Genomic DNA, 17,806 nt, shown 5'->3' with positions numbered 1-17,806 from the left:
GGACCTATTTTTTCAAAGTTAGTCACCTAAGACTGCATTAAGAACTTTGACAAACATAATTTTTCTAAGCTCCCACTCACTTAAGCAAGAGATTTGTATAAGAAGTTTGTTTTCTTCAAAAACATTAGATTTTAACATTTGGCAATGAAATTTAAATACTGATTTGCATCTCTGTTTTGTGTAATTAAGAACTTAAGGTTTAATTTTAAAGGAGACAGTTTTCTTCTAGTACTTTAAGGAAGTGCTACAACTTCCAGACCTACTAATCTACAACTACAGACCTACTAATAACATTGAAGTTTTTACCAAGTCTATTATTTTCCATCCATTTTTACAGAGCTGCCTAGAAGCACTGAAATGCAAAAACAGCATTTAACTCACTTCATTAGACCAGCCATCATGATTTTCAAGAAAGCAAAAAAAAAAAAAAGGCAACAGTGCAAGATCAAATCTTGTAATGTTTTTTGTACATATTGTAAAAAAAAAAAAAAAAAATAATAAAAATTCTTCCCCAATTGTACAACAATATTTGATCTCAAACTCTGTGACATACACTTCCAAAATATATTTTCTAAAGTAACTCATATAAGGCAATGTATTTTGTGCATAATTTTTTTTATGCAAAACATCAGATACCAAGAATTACAAAAGATACGTTAATATTCATAGACCAACTTGTGAATGAAAATGATGACCATAGAATAATACATAGCTGATGCCAACATGATTTTAGGCATAATAGGATATGGAAATGATAAATGTGTTTGGATGATCAGATTTTCTCATTTTTGCATTTCCATTTGTGTTTAGAATCAAAATAAAAGTAATACACATAATGAGCATGTGATAGCAAATATAATTGTAGCTATGTGTTATGATTTAGCCACAAAGCTGGTCAGTTGCATCCTACTGTTTGAACTGCCAATCTAATAATTTCCATGTGTAATTCTCCTGTTTTCTGAAAGACACTTGGAAATGTCAATTTCCCAGTTAATAAATGATGATGCAGAACATTTTGATTTGAATTAGGCCAAAAAATTCAAACATTTTCATCTACAAAGTATCCAGTTATATCGTTATGTTCTGAAGTATACAATTACAGTAGCACCTAAATTAACCTAGCACCTGGTTGAAATGACTTTTATTTATTTATTTATTTATTTATTTATTTATTTTTCCTACCTTTGCCTCTGTTTCATTTACTGTTTCAAAATTTTACTTGTCTCTTCCAGGTAAATTTACCTAGAAAATTAAATATCAAGATTCCCCTGAATAATCAGTTGTTTTTGTTTGTTTGTTTGTTTGTTTGTTTGTCTTGTATTTTTAAAATTACTTTATTGGTCTTGAATGGAATATTCTGTGTCCTTGACTATTAGGCTGTACTTGCAAATCAAACATAGTGAGCCTGCTAAGAAACATCATTCAAATTTCAGTTGATCTTGTCCATTTTTGCCTTCTGCAGTAAATGTTTTTGCTACTGCACATTCTCTGTTGCCTATTACCAGGTAAATAAAATATCTATGTTCTTGAATAACCATAAGTGTCATGAATTAATATATTTACACAATTTGTGTTATGGTGGATCAGAGTTGGGCACACCCAGCAGGGAACAGAAGTTTTGATAACTGACACCTTACTCTCCTGTTAAAGATTAAAGAAAGCTAAGATAGACAAGTGTCTAAAATAATAGCTATTTATAATTGTATTTGGAGTTGTAAGAAAATTCAAAAAGCCCATTCAGCACTGTTGTTGTACAATGCAGTGAACAAGTTTCATGTATGATAAATAATAACAAACAGGATACCTCACCTTTCAGAAGCTAAATGAATATTTAATTCAGATCATAATTCAAAGTACAGCCTCTTCAGTTGTCACTCTCACCAAAGATTATGCTCCTACTAAGTATAATTCATTCTTTTCAGTGTATTGCTGCCTTTTACTTGTTACATTTTTGTTCAGTTTTACTCTGCTTTGTTGTTCTTATTTTTGCTCACTTGGAATGACCGGGGACGATTGCTAGATATGTCCATAGGTTTTAAAATGTGAAGCTCTATCATTTTCTCCTACATTATTGCTATTTAAGTACATTGAATGATTTTGATGATAAGGTGTCTGTTATACAACATAACCACAAAGTTTCTACCTGTATTACAACTGCCCTGTTTGTAGCACACTGAACTGTCAAGCCTCCATATCTTCCTCTTCAGGATTTCTGTCAAATCAATGCCAAAGTCAGTGCCTATATTTTCCAGTAAGTCAGATCCAGGTAGTCACTTCACTAGCTTTTTTCCACAACTTCAAATCTTTGAATCAGTACTTGTCTATTTATAGAAAATGATTTAAGGACCATCAATATTATATTCTACAAGGCTTTTTAACTGGTTTGAAATTTGTCCATATGACATTTAGTTCTACAACTGAAACAAATGAAAAATAAGAAATATTTCTGCACTGAAGGCAGAAATTCCACAACATACAGAGAAAAGATTTTGTTGCAACTACACTTTATTGCAAGGGTAAGCAAAGTCAGAATAAGACATTATAAAAAATAAATGTGGATAAGCAAACATCAGTAGTAATATTATTTTGTGATTGATAAGGAAACAAAGACAACTATTTAGATCCTTCAGAGAAAATGGAAGATAAAGGGAAAAGGAGGGGTTCTAATTATCAGAAAAGAAATACACGGGAGGGAAAAAAAGTGAAATTACTAAGTACTTGCTCTGCTTCAGTTCACTCAGAAGGACTCTTGTGTGAAATGACTAATTATGCTGGGATTAGATGAAGAACATAAGAGAACAGACATCAACACTGTTAAGGAGCAAATGAGAAAATACCTGGACTAAATTAATGTTTTGAATCAGCAGGGCCAGATTAAATATAGCAGAGAGTGCTACATGAAATAACCAATGAACTTTTGTAGCCAATGGCACATAATTTTACAGAACTCCAAGGAGATTTTAGAACTGCAGATTAACAAATTGAAATAGTTAAATTAGTTATAGGAAAAAAAAAAAAAAAAAAAAAAAAAAAAAAAAAGCCAGCTAATCAGAGATGTAACATGAATACAAGAAAATATTACAATAAGTAACTGTTTGAATGGTGTTTAAGGCACAGTGCAAAATAAATGTTATTGTTCAAAAAGAGCTTATATATTAGACGAAAGAGAAAATATCTTTTGACTAATAAACATATTTACTAGAATAATTCAGCATACTGTTGTAAAATACAAACAATGGAAAATAAAAATCCGTACTCCTGCAGCCCATGAAAACCAGATAGCAGTTAGCAGCTATGCAAATATTAACAGAAGTAGCTCAGAAAACAGAGAAATATTATCAGTCATTAACTACTTTAAATTCTTCATAGTTGTAACAATCCCTAAGAACTCTCAACCCCTTAACTACTGGCTTAGCTTTAACTGCTCTTTCCTCATAAATAATATCTGTTAAGTTGTAACATGTACACACCACAGTCAGAGGCCAAACTAGAAAACAGTTATGAGCATGAAGACATGATTTACTTCTGACTATACTTTTAAGTTCATACTACTGGACTGTTCTATACCCTCTTGAGCATTAGATATCGCTCACCCATATAAGGGGCATAACAAAAAGAGATACTATGTCACTTTCTTTAATAGAAATCAGTTAATGGTGACAGATTAAGAATTGCCATCTACAAAAGGCTTTCACCTTCAGTATTCCCCCAGATAGCATTCCCTGTTTCTCTTCCAAATTTATGAGTTCACTAACAGTAAGATGCCATGTACTTTGTTTCCCATATTATACCAAGGGCATAGAAAATTCTCAGCTTGTGTAAATAAAATATCTGATACTAAAAACTTTGATCTCCATAGACAATCTACTGCATACATATAGAAAACATTTTCTTTTAAAATAAATTATTGTGAGTCAATAAGGATTAAACTGGAGGATAACAGGATCAGAGACATAATCAAATGAGTGGAAAAGGCAGAATTGACATTGACTACTGAATAACAAATGTGCTCTGTATCTTTAACTGCAAATATGGTCTTCTACTGTTTTTTCCAAATTTTCTTTATGAAACAATACATAATCTCGACTCTTAAGAAAATATAACTTAATATCATGTGATTAAGATTGCAAATAGAGATTTAAAAATAAAGAATTATATAAATATATATGATCTTCTAATGTTCTGTACAATAAAGAACTGAACTTCACACAATTATTAAAAAAAAAAATCTTCATCTTTTGCTACATGCAATATCTGAGTAGGATTAATTTCATTGTGAAAGATTTGAGCAAGGAGATCACAAACTGGCCAGCAGCATCTCTTGTATAATTTCCAATGGTGAATAAGTTTTTTAAGCATGTCATTCCAAAGTCAGAAAAAAAAAATAAAAAAATATATATATATATATACATATATTTGAATAAATAGATCACTACAGAGAACATTCCCAGTTAAAATATTGTTAGAATGAAAAAAGTGTAAGACTGCAATGTACTTGACCTCCACGTCACCAGTGACTTTTAAACAGGAATATCTAAGGACCAAGGAACTACACAGAGGTATCTAAGTGCATTGTAGTGTATTCTAGTATATTACTGTGTCAAACCATGCCTTTATAGATACCTAATACCTCTTCCCTCACAAGGTACAGATTGGGGGACGAGATGTTGGAGAGCACCCATGCAGAAAGGAATCCGGGGGTTTCTATCGACAGCAAGCTGAACATAAGCCAGCAGTGTGCCTTGGAGGCCAAGAGGGCCAACCATATCCTGGGGTGCATCAAGCATGGCATTGCTAGCTGGTTGAGGGAAGTGATTGTCCCACTTTACTCTGAGCTGGAGCAGCCTCACTTCGAGTACTGTTTGAGGTTTAGGGCAGCAAAGTATAAAAAAGATATAAAACTGTTAGAAAGTGTCCAAAGGAGGTCAACAAAGATGATAAAGGGTCCAGCAGGGAAGGTGTATGAGGAGCAGCTGAAGTCACTTGGATTGTTCAACCTGGAGAAGAGGAGACTGAGGTGAGACCTCATGGTGGTCTACAACTTCCTCTTGAGGGGAAGCAGAGAGGCAGGTGTTGATCTCTTCTCTTTGGTGACCAGTGATAGGACCCAAGGGAACAGCTTGAAGCTGCCACAGAGGAGGTTCAAGATGGATATCAGAAAATGTTCTCAGACATATGGTTTAATTTTGGGGTGGTCCTGTGTGGAGCCAGGGAGCTGGACTCAATGGTTTTTGTGTAACTCAGGATATTTTATGATTCTATGACTCTATCACTTATTATAATTCATTATAATATGTAATGTTTATTATATATAATGATTATATTTCATTATTATTTAAAATTATAATTTTTAATTTTCACGTAGTTCAGGCTGCTCACTACCAAAACTTGTTAAAAAAAATGATTTTTGTTTTAGAAGCAATCATGAAAAAGGCATGTTAGAGCCCAAGGGGTCACACACACACTTGAAAGTGCACACACTCTTAAATCATATAAACATAGAAATCCAAGTTGGAAGGGACCCAAATAATCGCATACAGCTCCTGGGTCCCCAAAGGACCACCCCAATAGATAGATAGATAGATAGATAGATAGATAGATAGATAGATAGATAGATAATCAGATCATGTGTCTGAGGATGTTGTCCAAATGCTTCTTGAACTCCACAAGGCGTGGTGCTGGGACCACTTCCCTGGGGAACCTGTTCCAGTGTGTGACCACCCTCTCAGTGAAGAACCTTTTCCTAACATCCAGCTTGACCCTCTCCTGTCACAGCATCGTTCCTTTCCTTTGGGTTCTATTGCTGGTCACCAGAAAGAAGAGATCAATGCCTACATTTAAAAATGCTTTTTTCCCTCATTTGCTAATTTAAGAGCAGATAAATTTAAAAATTTAAGAGTAGATGAAATGTTGTCAGTTAGTTATGGTATAAAAAAATTTAGATAAATTCTAATATCTGCAAAGTCTTTTTTTTTTTTTTTTTTTTTTTCCCATTAATCATTTTTCATTTTTTTTACAGATAGAAGAAATAGTTTTAAAATTCATTGGGTACCTTCAACATTTCCCACTTTTTCTTGGAACTGACTAACCCCCCCCCCCCCAAAAAAAAAGCACACAAAAACAAACAAACAAACAAACAAAAAACACTGCCAGGACTGTCACTTCTGAGAATAAAATTATGAGTCAGTGTCATTGAACTAGGTCACATCCTGATTAATATCTAATCTATCATCATGGTTAATATCTAATGAAGTCAGCATTTACTGTGTCTACTGTGGCTCAAGAGGAAAGAAGCATGTCCTGTATTGCTAGGAAGCAACAGTCAAGGAAGGTAGCTCTATAGTACATTTTAAATATACAATGTAAATATATAGTACATTTTAAATATACTAAAATAAAATTCTTAAAACAATGTAAAGGTACTCAAAGTAAATTTTCTTACACAAGAGCTTCTTTTGTTCAAATGTTCCTCTACTTTGCTTACACAGACATTTTTTTCCTGCCTTTTTTTCTATTTTTTTTCTAACTTTCTTTTTCTATTTTTTTCTATTTTTTTTCTAATTCAACCTTCTATAACATACTAATTTTATCCTCATCAGCTTTTACCCAATCTCTGTTGTTGATCACTATTCAATTTATCAAATGGACACCACAATGGAAAACTAAAACACAAAACAAGAGGTATAAAGGCTTATGGCTGATGATGAAGGTTCCATCTGCTTCCATCATTATACTTTCTGAGGTGATATAAACATACAAAGTAGTGTCACATACTTGGATTGCTGAATCACAGAGAACTTTTTAGCTTATAATAATAGCATGCACTGTGATAGCAAAGCAGTATGTTTCTCTAGCCACCAAGATCCAAGCTCTCCAGTGCCAGTCCAGAAGGTCAGTGCTAATAGGAACAATTTGGTTTTGGCACTGCTTATGCTCTTACAGCCGAGCACAAGACAGCTTCTAGAAGTAATATATGAATTAGAATTTTGGAATTTTTCAGGGGATTGACCTTTTTAACTTTTTTTTTTTTTTTTCCTTTTTTCTTTTTATCGTGGTATAAATTTTAGCACATACATGGGACATTTTCTTGGAAGGCCTGTATATACTCCTTTCCTGCAGAAAGACCTGCAGGATTCTGTCAGAGAACAAAATCAGACATGAAAGATCAGGTAGCAATGTTTGAATGCATATAAACAAGTTGGAACCAAGTTGGTACCTATCAAAAAGTGCTGTACTGGGTATTTAGGACTGGTAGGAAGGAACAGATGGATTTTGACAAAGGAACAGACAGACTTTTTGTTGGTATGAGAGTAGAGCTGTCAAAGTACCAGCTGCGGTTGTGAATGGAGGGTAACCAAATAATTGTCTGTGCCCTTTCTCGGCAGGTGTCAAGTCCTGCTATCTTTTATTTACAGAGGTTTGATTCTCTGAGAATCCACAGAGGAAGGTATTCTTTAAAAAAAAAAGTTGCAGTACTCTACATCTGGTACAAGACAAAAGTAGTTGCCTTTCCCAAATAAGTGGTGACAAATACAGAATAAATGGTGAACTGGACTATATGAATCTTTGCTGTGTATTTCCCAAAGGAGAACAGATAATAAAGCTGCAATATAATTAAGCTGCATTCTTCATATCTTGCCTTTCTTTCTGAATTTGCAGGGTGCACATGTTTTCTATTAGACCACGAGACAAAATAATAGCAGACACTTTCAATAACAAACCACATACACAATGTTATTATTGCCTGGAAACTAGATAAGTTGTCTAATACTTAGTAGAACCATCATCAGTAAAGCAGCATGGCATTTCAGTGTGACAGTTCCCCACAGAACATATTTAAAACAGTAGACAATACACATCTTGGGAAAGTGGTATTTGAGCATTAAACGTGCAAACTGAAGCAGATTAATATCATGTTTCTACCTTTCTGGAGCAAATTATATAGCTCAGTGAAGGAGCAATTAAATAACTAAGATACTATTCAGGAAAATACATAGCAAATCCTTATTTGGAGAATAGCTCTACAAAATGGCTTACAACTACTTCAGTGCAACCTTTATGTCAAGATTTAAATATAACTTCTTATTTTCAAATTTTCTTTAATCTGTTAGAAAGGTGGTAAATAAAAGTTTAATATAAAAGCTAAACACTATTGTGAGTATGAGCCAAATCCTTCTTTGTACATTTACTACAAAAAATGAGACAAATACAATGCTGTAGTTGTATTTACAGAGGTACATGCTAACATATACCTCTGCAAAACTACACAGAGCAGGACCTAAAGTGTATGAACCAGTGTTTTAGTTCACATAAGGGTGTGCTTCACAAACAAATCTTCCAGTAGACTCCATACATACAATATTTATAATATGCAAATATTGTGGGGTACTTATAAGCCAGGTTATTGAGCAAAACAGCTGCACCTGAGGAACTAATGTGAATACTACAGGTATTTTGGAGGTTCTTACTTTACAGAGTTTTTTAAAGGCCATAGCGACTTTTAGTACAACTCAAGTCTTGTCCCATGAACTGAATGGTTGTTAACAGTACACTTTCAATGAAAAGGAATGAGACTGTAGATTTGAAGACTGTCCATTATGCAAATCAAAACTCAGTAAGTCAACAATTGGAAGGACTGTTTCAAGAACTCATTGCAGATGCAAATTGAAAGCACAATTGTCATATGCCTTTACTGCATTTTGATTTGCATTAAGGAAAATTCTCAGAGCATATAAAATGAATTTGTTTTCAATGAAACTAAACTGAGGGTATTTTCAAGCAGTGCACTCTCTGCACTCCAGCTGCAAATGGGTAATCAATTCACAAGATAAGAGCAATATCCAAAACAATACCCAAAGAGGAAAAAAAAAAAAAAAAAAAAAAGAGACATCCCCCAGCACTATCAAAATAGCCACCAGCTCCATGGGTATACCATGGGTATAATAGTATAATATGGACATCACACACCAATTATTCTTTTTAAAGCTATTGTATTACTTACTCTTCTGCACTTCCTAAAGTAAAGATATATTTGGCTGACCTGTAAACATCAGACATTGTAAAATACTACAAGATATTTCAGGGTGCCATCCTACCATAAGAACCAAATGCAAACAATCCTCACAGAACTTAAGAAAATCTTTCTTGCTCATTTCAGCAAACTCACAGAGTGGCATTTGGGTGATTTAAGATTCAGGAAAACAGGACACTTTGCTTTTACTGATAAACAATGCATGCCAGGGGCAGATCCCTGTTCATAGAAACCGGTGACACTTACATATACTTTTATTCAAATCACTTACATCCTTCCTTTGTAATCATTTGCCTTCTCAACAGCTACTTGGTGCCAAGCTGTAACTTAAGCTGGATAACACAGAGTAGGTGACTGAAGATATTGTCAGTGTTTACTAAACTGTACAGCTTTACCTTAAGAAAAGGAGTTGGGGTCTAGCCTCACCCTGTTTTCGTTGTAGCCCAATAAATATGATTTTCCTCATTACTAGTAAAAGGCTAAGAGATCTGTATTGATGATCCAACATTCCAAAGTCTTCAGTCTTTCCTGGGTTTGAAATTTCAAGCAAGACCTTGAAATTTCATTCTTTTTTTTTTTTTTCTTTTTCTTTTTTCTTTTTTTTTTTCTTTTTTCTTTTTTTTTTTTTTTTTTTTTTTTTTTTTAACTACGTCTTTAAAGTCTTAGTGTTAAAGAAATAACAGTTCTACAAATGCATGAGGACTGACTGTTAAAGTCAGTAACAAAATACCAATTACTTTTTAAAGCCATCTACATTACATATATTATCTGAATTAGCAAGAGATTTGTCATTTTTTCAATAATTTTTACAATATTCACTTCTTTTGTGTGCGTGGAAAATTACTAATTATGTATATTTTCAGTTCAGTTGACATTGTCAGGAAACTACAAGAGCAAGTGATGGGGTGTCTGAAGCCTAGAGAGACAGCAAAGCATGTAGAGCAGTACTCTCAGCAACAGAGACACAAAACAAGAGCACCAGAACAAGAAAAGCAGAAAAGGCTTGGTGATAATAACCAGGGTCATCCAACAGCTCAATGACTGCCTAACAAGACCACAGCAATGATGTCTAAAGTCAAAGCAGGAACTTAAGTCAGCAGGTCAGGATCACTGCTGGGAGCCCAAATGCAAATCCCACATCAAAGGGAGGGAGGGGACAGGAGTCACACATGACTTCTCACAGCTCTTTCTCACACAGCAATTTTTACATTAGTCTGATCCAAAGTGGCACAATATTATCCAATATTATAGCTGGTCTTTGGCACTAGAAGCTAAATCCCATTGGAGTGGATGCAGTGGAAGTTAAAGGGTCTAATAGTACATGATTGGCCCTGGCAGTCATTTTGAATAGAAAGTAAGATTAAATTGAGTATGAGTATCTGTTCAAAAACCGTCATCAAGAAAAAATACAACCCCCCCAAAAAACTAAAATTTCTTACCTTCTGCTCTCCTGCATTCTGAGAAACTTTTTGTATTGGGCTTAGTGTTATTGTTAATGGGGTGGGAGAAGCTGCAGGGGTAACCTCTATGAGAAAACTGCAGAAGCTTCCCCATGTTTGATAAGAGCCAGTTTCAGATAGCTCCAAAAGGAACCTGCTGCTGGCCAAAACTGAGACAATAAGCACCACTGGCTGTGAGTCTGTGAAAGTATATTAAAGAAAGGAAAATAAATAAATAAATAAAATAATAATTATGTGTGCAACAACAGCTTCTGGGAGAAAGGAGTTCACTGTGGAACAGATGAATCTGGCCTGTCCCTTGCAGCCCATGGGATACCACAGCGGAGCATGTTTCCACACTACAGCCCATGGAGGAGCCCCTGCTGGAGCAGGTGGATATGTTCTGAAGAAGGCTGCAGCCCATGCAGGGACCACGCAGGAGTGGACTCCAGACCAGAACTGCAGCCTGTAGAGGAAAGAATCAGCAGCTCCTGCTAGATCACTTACTCCTATGGGGTCTCCTGTCCATGGGCTACATCTCTTGCCTGGAGTCTGCTCTGGCCAGAGCTGTTCATGGGCAGCAGCCTCCTCCAGGCCACATCCACCTACTCCGCTGGGGGCTCCTCCATTTGCTGCAGTGTGGAAATGTGTCCTGCTGTGGTACCCCATGGGCTGCAAGGGGACAACCTGCTCCATCCACCATGGGCTTCTCCCTCAGGACACAGGAGAACTTATGCTCTGGTACCTGGAAAGCACCCCCTGTCAATCTTCTTCACTGATTTTAGTGTCTGCAGGGCTGTTTCTCTCTACATTTGGTTTCTCTTCTCTCTGAGCTGGTGTTGCACAGTTTTTTTAACCCTTCTTAAGATAAGCTCTCATAATAAAGTGGCACAACCAATGTCACTCATTGGCTCAACTTTGGTCAGCATTAGGGCTCTTTTAAAGCTGGCTCTTATCTGACATGGTCCAGCTTATCAGTTTATGGACCCTTCTCAGAGATGCTACCTATGCAACTCCCCACCCTCTGCCGTGCCCTGTCCTGCCCTGTCCTGTCCAAACCAAACCAACCAAACCAAACCAAACCAAACCAAACCAAACCAAACCAAACCAAACTAAAACAAACCAAACTAAAACAAAACAAACAAACAAACAAAAAAATATACCCAACAATACAGTGACAAGAATGCTTATTTCTCCAGATTCACTAGGGAAGTGCTTTCTTCACATCAACATGACTAGCAGATAGAATAAAGGCTTCTTAGAAGGTGGATTGATCAATACCATTATGCATTATGCATTCATTTAGAACTCTGTTTTATTATTGCATTTTTCTTACTAACTGTGTTACCAACTTTTTAGTATAATCATGTATTTTACTGTTTTCACCATAAAATACTAAATGTGAGCCTAGCTAATTTGACTAAGGAATTACTTGTCTACTCTTTAGAGTAACATCCCTGTTTATAGGGGTGGGTGTACAAATTCATTCATCTTCTGTTTTGGGGAAGCCAAGAGCTGAGCTGTAAGGAACCCTGCAAACCCTTGGGCTTATGAAGAGTTGTTATGAAGTTTTATTTGGGGAATTCTATTCCATGTCCCATGTTTTCTCATGTACTGATCAAGTATGAACTGACACTATGTGCTGAGCAGGAAACAGCTATCTCTGAACAATCACCAAGTCTTCTTTAGATATTATTTATTATGAGTAAAAAAGGAAAACTCACCACTGAGAATTTTATATTTAAGCTAGCCATTTTAAATGTATAAACTACTAAATATTATATATTAGTAAAGTAAGTTAAGAGTGCATATAGTGTCACCCTGAGCCCCACAGACAAGATCCACAATGTGGAGCCAGCACCGTAGGCTGTTGAAACAGGTAAAATATTTCTCATGAATTTGAAAAGAAACAGACTGAAAATAAAATCTTTTTACAAAATTTTTATCTGTTTACTCAAGCCCAATTTAATTCCTATCCAGCTTTATTTAATCTGATGTATCATTTTAATTTATTTTAATTATGGAGAAAGTATTCTGAATGGAAATTTACCTGAAGATGTACAAATGCTTAATTATGTCAATATCTAATTTAACTCAGTTCTAACTGTTTTGTGGTTAACTATCATATATATATATATTCAATAACGATAAATTGAAATTCTAAAGTTTGTAAACTCAAAAAAGGTGAAAGGAATTATGCTGAGATCATCTCAGTATTTAATGACATATAGTACAAACCTCAACAAGATAACAGAACTCAGAAAATCTTTGAAGGCATCGTTATTGATTCATAAACCCTAAACAAAAGAACCTTGTCACTTTATCATGATGTTACAACCTAAGTATGCTACTCAAGTAAATAAAGTTTACAAAGTAAATTAATAAACTTTATGTACTCGTTGAAGTTTTAACCAGCCATTTACTTATACTTATTTCTTTATTTCTATATATTTATAATACTTATTTCTATACTTATACTTTACTTCATACTTATTTGCCCAACAATACCACTCTTTATTCGAGGGTGTGAACTATAAATTGTAAGGCAAACATCATGAAAGAATGTTTCTGCTCTTTAGGTGTGCTCTTTCTATTGGTTAATTATAACAGGAATTAGGCAAGTGGTGGAACAGACAGAAATATTTTATCATATGCATACATATTTGGAATACTGAACTAGATATGCATATGCATACATATTTGGAATACTGAACTAGATTTTGATCGTTTCTTCTTAAAAGATGAAATGTAAGTAAATATATGTTTTATATAATCATATTAATCATGATTTTAAAATGATACAAATAAAAAATAATTTTACTTGTCCTTTTGTTTACTGTTTCCAAGGAATAAAGAAAAACTTCCAGTGTCAGGAAAGAGGATTGTAAAATGAAGTGCTAGCTGTCTTAGCATGTTTGCATCTGCCTTAATTTAATGAATATTTTTGTTTTTGTATCTTTCCAATCACGTTGTTTGCAACAGTAATTGAAATAAATGTTTGAATCTTTTGGTCATTTTCAGGATGCTTATGTAGTGAACTCAGTACTATCTTTATAAGCACTTGGAATCATCAGAGTTTATTCTAACATGTAAAATATACAGAATCTAATTCTGAACTACCTTAAATGACTGTATTTATTAACCATTCTGTTTTAATCAGATTAAACTTTCTTTGAAAAATTCATTATGTAAAGCAAATGTTTTTGTATCTAAGTACTCACAAACATGAAGGCGTCTGTCAACCCACGTGAAAGTAGGTTTTGTGAACGTAAGAGTGTACATCATAAGAACCTAATGCTAACCTTTTTTAGGTGTGAAGAATAGATGTGGCTTGAAAATAATGAGTTTTCTGGTCTTGATATCATACATGTCTTTTAAATATAATAGTCAATGATAAGAGAGGAGCAGACAGCTTAGAAATGCTCTCAGGGCTGAAACAGTAGTTCTATAACATCACATAACTGTGTGAAACTTTAAAAAGTTAATTAAATTCAGCTATTTAATTTAAATTGAATGTTTATTGTACATTAAACACATAACCTTTTTAATAAGATTTAATAAAGTTAAAAAGTAATACCTACCTAATCTAGTTGCTTTATAATTAACCCAACCATGCCAGCAATAAGTGCGCTTTTGCACTGTAATTTATAAATTAAACTCGCAAAGAGCTTTAGGATTTAACTGGTGTTTAACAAAATAACTTCAATAGGTTGATTGGATATCAATTAATTGCCTAAAATTAGCATGTTAATTGGCATTTATTTTCATATAATCATAGTTATCTAGTCAGTTGCTAATTAAAATACTTAAATAATTCCTTTGGGTTTATAAGAATTAAATTTTACTTTTATTACCTACTTCATTTTCAGGTAATGATATGGAAAGTAAATATATGTAATATATGTCCTTCATTTATTGAATCTCTGCAGTATCAAATGATATTTTATTATTAGCAGTATAATACTAGTTTATTAAGAGCACATTAATGATGTTCATTTGACATTACACGTTCTAAAAACTTACCAATATCTGTTCATGCCTGTGGGGATCAGTGTCTTCTCTTTCCTCTTGCACTGCACCTCTTTTTCATGCTTGTTGTTTCTTGTCCTCCTGTTTGATGTTTCTTTTATTTTTTGGAAACCATATCAACACGTATGCAACAACAGGATGCACACATTATCAGGGCCTACGGTGCTGGCTCCACATTGTGGGGCTTGTCTGTGCGGCTCAGGATGGCACTATTGAGTCCCAGAGTCCCTGGGGACTGATGCTGGGTGCAGTTCACCCAGGGCTGAGTCTAGGCTCAGCAGTCCACTCTGTGGGTCCTGGCCTAGGCCTGACAGTCTGTCCTGGCCTTGGCCTAGCTCCAAGAATGTAGCTGACACGCAGGACTGTGTCTGCCCTGGTTCCCCTGGTGGCCCTGCTCCCGTCTCCTGACCCTGGCCTGGAGGAAGCTGCTAGGCTATGCCATGCCCTGATTTGTGTCATTTAAGAACCCTTACAATCTCAGTTGTCCCAAAACAGTACAGTTCAAGTAGAGTGCTACAATTGTATTTAAATTGGGGAAGTGTGTATTGGTCTGCAAATAAATATTAAAAGCAGCTCTTCCTCAGTGATACTTATCTTTCAGTCCACACTATGACATTAAACCCAAACCTGAACAAAATTTATTGAACAAATTGTGCTATCTCAGAAAAAGACAACTAAAAATGTTTCTCACCACAGATCATCTTTTACTACTACTCAGTCTCCTTCAGATAAGATTATGCCTGTTACTCATCCTGTTCTTCTTCCAGACACTTATTTATTTATGTATTTATTTATTTTATATTTTCTCTCAGTATACATGTATTAAAAGCCTGTAGATTTTTAACTTCAGCAAAGGTTTCAAGGTTGTGATCCTGTCTGGGATCATCTCCTTTGCAATTCCAAATAAGAAACAATGATGTATCTCCTCTGTATGTTTGGGCTACAATTAACATTCACATTAGTCCTCAAGAAGTTCTGGCATACCTCTCTCAAGGCGCGGTGACTTTACATGCCTTTCTTTTCACAATGGTTTCTGTTTGGAAACTGATTCCAGGGCTGTCTCTCTCCATACTCATAGGGCTGTGTATTGCACTTCAGTAGTCATAGGCATGCAGAACAGTGCATGAGTATTTTGGAAAATGTATTATGCTTCTCTGTCAGCTCTGAAACTAAATACTTTTATTTATTTTCTTTCCTTTTTTTTTTTTTTCCCCCATACTGTGTTTACACAATATGTTTCCAATTGCAACAATATAACAATCCTACTGAACATTGCTCTCCCATTTTTGTAACACATTTGTAGTGGGAAGGTAAAGGATAATGAATGTCAAAGGGGAAGAAAATACTTTACTTCCTTTTTTTTTTTTTTTTCTAATTAAGTAAAATATTGAGGTACTTCTAATTGAATAATAAAATATAATTCTTTTATTCTGATGGAATCATATTTATATTAATTCTTATAAGTATTACCATTTAATGTTTAATAATGAATCTCAATTATCTAAAAATAATAAAAATGTAAAGTCTGAGGTTCGTCAGCAGCATCAAGAAATAGAATAAGATTTACACAATCAAACCATAGAAGCTGACTAAAAAAGACGAGGTGATGTAGTACCTTAATTTCCAAAATTAAGTTCTACGTCCTACAAGGTACAGGAAGCAAATGAGAATATGGTTCTTACCATTTACAGGTAAATTACCACATCCCCAGGATAATGTGTAAATAAAAATAAAGTGATTACTTGTTGTCATTATTCTTAGTAACTTACTGGAACTTCATTTCTCAAAATAAACCCTTAATTCCATGTAATAGTTACTAGCACAAACACACACACACACAAAGATTATATAATCTTTCTTTATATACAATAAAATTAACAACAATAATGTTTGGCTTTACATACTAATATCATATATTTAGTTATGGTAGAACTGAGTTAGTAAGCAATAACAAAGATTTTGAAGGAAAAAATAAATAAATAAATAAAAAATTAAAGCTCTCTCTACAATTCTACCTTGACTGAAAATAATTTAAAGAATTGCCTAAAAAGGAAGAGGAAATTTAAATGAATACTTGTCATCTAGTCTATCTCATTACTGATTCTTTCTAATTTAAATGGCTGATCTGTTTACATGGAAATAAATTGATTGTCATTAAAATAAAAATATTTATGAATACCAATAATGCAAAAGTTGAAAACAAAAAACAAAAAACAAACAAACAAAAGTATATCATGCAATTTACATTATTTTTAAAGCTATAATTAAAATGATGGTGATTTAAGTACAATTATAAGAAAAGTATTGACAAAACTCCTTGTTAGCAACATTATCATGATCTTCACTTAAATAACGGCAGTCCGTTGGAGGCACTATAACAAATGCCTGTAAGCCAAAATATGCTATTGACAATTGATACTTAGAACTCAAAAAATGCCATCTCTGTTTATGTGATGGGTGATATCTCTAGATACCTGATTTTCTGAATATTCATCTGCTGTTTTTATAGTATCAACAGAAGATCTTGGGAATGTATGTGGATCTGTCATTGAAGTGTAGTATTTATGTGCTTCTTGAGCTACTGGTGATTTCTTAAATACCAATTGTTTTCCTCTACTTGTGTACACTAGCTTAAATCATTCTGTTATAAATAAGTTTGTGTGAAGATCACTAATAAGTTATAAACTTTTTGTTTGGAAATGTTCAATGTTTTACATTAATACTGTATCATATGTTAGAGATAATCTTTTATTTAAAAAAAAAAATGTATATATATATATATTTTATTTCCAAATACAATCACTAAAACTTATTTGAAAACCTAACAAAAGTATTCCAGTTTAGAGCTATATAGATATTTACTCAGAAATATATGCATAAATATTATGAGATATCTATGTTATAATATATTGTTTCTTATTTATCTTTCAATGCAATTGTTCTTATTGGCAGGATCTATCATTAGGAGTAGTATCTCTATTGCACTAACTGGTATGACTGAAAAAAAATCAGCCAAGCTTTTGGGCATGCAAGCCCTTCTCAAGGTCTGAAATAAAGGCAGTAAATTTAAAAGCAGAATACAAGGTTAGAATACAAGCTTTGAGTTTATTTAGATATGTATCAGTTAGGCAATCTGTGAAACAAAAGATAGTTTAGGAGGATTAGACAACAAGAGAAGAGAAAGAAAGACAGAAAGAAAAAGAAATTAGAGATAGGGAAATTATCTCCTTGGGTAGAGGAGACTCTTTAACAGATGTGGTTTGAAACATGTATAGATTAGAGAAAAAGGAGAAGTAAATGGTTAATC

Source organism: Aythya marila (genome assembly GCF_965140915.1).
Source record: "Aythya marila genome assembly, chromosome: 1".
In the NCBI taxonomy this organism is placed as follows: Eukaryota; Metazoa; Chordata; class Aves; order Anseriformes; family Anatidae; genus Aythya; species Aythya marila.
The sequence above is the reverse complement of the archived record's forward strand: the minus strand, read 5'-3'. Positions refer to the sequence as shown.